Consider the following 2,505-nt stretch of genomic DNA (forward strand, 5'->3'; position numbering starts at 1 on the left):
CCCACTCAGAGGAGGATTTTCCTCCTCTCTCCCATTGAAACCCATGTTATCCACCGGCCGCCAGTACTTTCGGGAAAATGAATGGGAGTCAACGGAGGCGGAGGGAGGACGTTCCTCCCTAAAGTAATTGACAATAGGCGATAGGGGGTGCTAATGTCCCTTTACCCAGGGAAACAAACATTATATATTCAAAGGCAATAAAGTAGTCATATTCAAGGGCATTAATTCATTACAATAGTCTGGGCAATCTACATTTTTTATTCTCAACAATGTTAGGGAGGATCTTCCTCCCTCTCCTCAATGGAGAAGACTCCGTGTGTGTGTGTGTGTGTGTGTGTGTGTGTGTGTGTGTGTGTCTGTGTGTGTGTGTGTGTGTGTGTGTGTGTGTGTCTGTGTGCGATGTCAGAAACAGTAGAGAAGTGAACTCTGCTCTACCACCATCTGGCCCCCAAAACAATGAACTACAGCTCACAACTCACCCACATCCAACTCCACTTATGCATGTACACCTGCACACACACATGCATATCCATACAAACACACACGCATTACATGCTGCCTCATTACACAAACATCATATCATCATGTCAAGGCTTAAACCGATTTCATGTAAAAGTACCTGTGCAAAGGACAGGCAGGCACCAATACACGCGCACACACATAAACACAAAGAGAAAACACTTGACTTGACACTCACGCGCACGGAACACACATGCCAGCACGTAAGCGCACGCCAATGGGCACGCATCCACGGAAAGGAGAGGAGCAGAATGGACCACCCACACCTCTCTCCTAAGGTACAGTCCATCTGCTCGCTGTTCCCTCCACTCGGAGGGAGGCGGCGTAGAGAAAGGATGGAGTCATGCGATCACTCACAGCAGCGCGCTGTACAGTAGGGGCCTGATAGGAGCTCAGCAAGCACAGGTGTCCCACACACACACAAACACACACAAACACCATGCAGACACCCACACATACAGACACATACATGCACACGCAAGCACACACACACACAAAGGAAACACACACATACACATGCCCAATGCAGACACACATGCACACATGCATGCAAACATACATGCACACACATGCAGAAACCCACACGCCCACGAACATCCACACACACACACACACACACACACACACACACACACACACACACACACACACACACACACACACACACACACACACACACACACACACACACACACACACATACAGGAATAACCACCGAAACACACTAACTGTTGACTGTTCTAAAGATATTTATTTCAGCTTGTCTAACCCACGCACAGGTGCACAAATATGCCTCCAGGTATTAGCAAATGGATGAACATGAATGAGACCATGTTGAACTGAGAGCACCCTGACACACAACACAAAACAACGATGTCAACCAAACAGCTATTCTTCTAGTACTGCATGCATGCACAAGTCAAGTCGTTTTTCAAACAAATGGTGAGTTACAAAGAAGGCAACACTTGCAGACACAAACACAATGGTCATTGAGCGTCCTACACACTCACACATAAATGGGGGGAATGTAGACGAGCATCCATGTGCACATGAGAGGTGCAGACAGTGGGCCTCCCCCGCCACTTAAAGAAGGGTTTAACGCAACAATCTGATTGAAAACGCGTCCGAGAACGAACTACAAAACAGCTCAGCCGAGGGGAATGTGCTCAAAGCCCTCTGGGTTACCTTGCTAAAGCTTAAAACATCGGTGATGGTTGTTTTAGCCTCTGACTCACTAAATTAACTCTTAATCCATTTACCAGCGTTGCAGCTTAAGCCCTCCAGTTTGGTCGAGGTCTTCAGTGGTTTCTTCTAATTGAGTTTCTAGTAATTACCGCTAGGCTAATGCATCGTAAGTGGCTTCTAAATCAGAGGTAAAGATTTTGCTTCGTTGCTACAAGTGCACGCAACACACTTGTAGCAGGAATTGCTTGGTTGTCGTACGCAATCAGGGCTATAAAGATGTAACAAGTGAATAATCAATATATTCTGAGAGATCATACTTATCACTGGTGTTATTACCTTGATTGATTCTGTTGATGTTGTACATTTTCTATAGGAGATGTTGTGAAGTTGACTTCGACTTTTGCCAATGTTTAAAGTTAAGGCAAAGGATAATGGCTTTGGAAATAAGCCAATTCTTTCATTTTTCTAATTACTAAATCTTAAAACAGAGCCTACATTTGAATATAGCCTATTCTAGCATATATCCAAAACCAAATGATTCAATGATCATTTTTGTAAGAGCTGAAGAAGATGGCACAGCACATAACCAATGCTGTAACATTAACAGGCACCAACTTTATACACATAAAACAATGATATCATCGCATACACTTTACCCACTGTGCTGTATGATTTTTATGAATATTGTGTGTGTGTGTGTGTGAGTGTGTGTGTGTGTGTGTGTGTGTATGTGTGTGTGTGTGTGTGTGTGCGTGTATGTGTGTGAGCGTGCAGATAACTCAATGTCTGTGTCTACATATT

This window comes from Gadus morhua, chromosome 5 (genome assembly GCF_902167405.1).
Source record: "Gadus morhua chromosome 5, gadMor3.0, whole genome shotgun sequence".
Classification (NCBI taxonomy): domain Eukaryota; kingdom Metazoa; phylum Chordata; class Actinopteri; order Gadiformes; family Gadidae; genus Gadus; species Gadus morhua.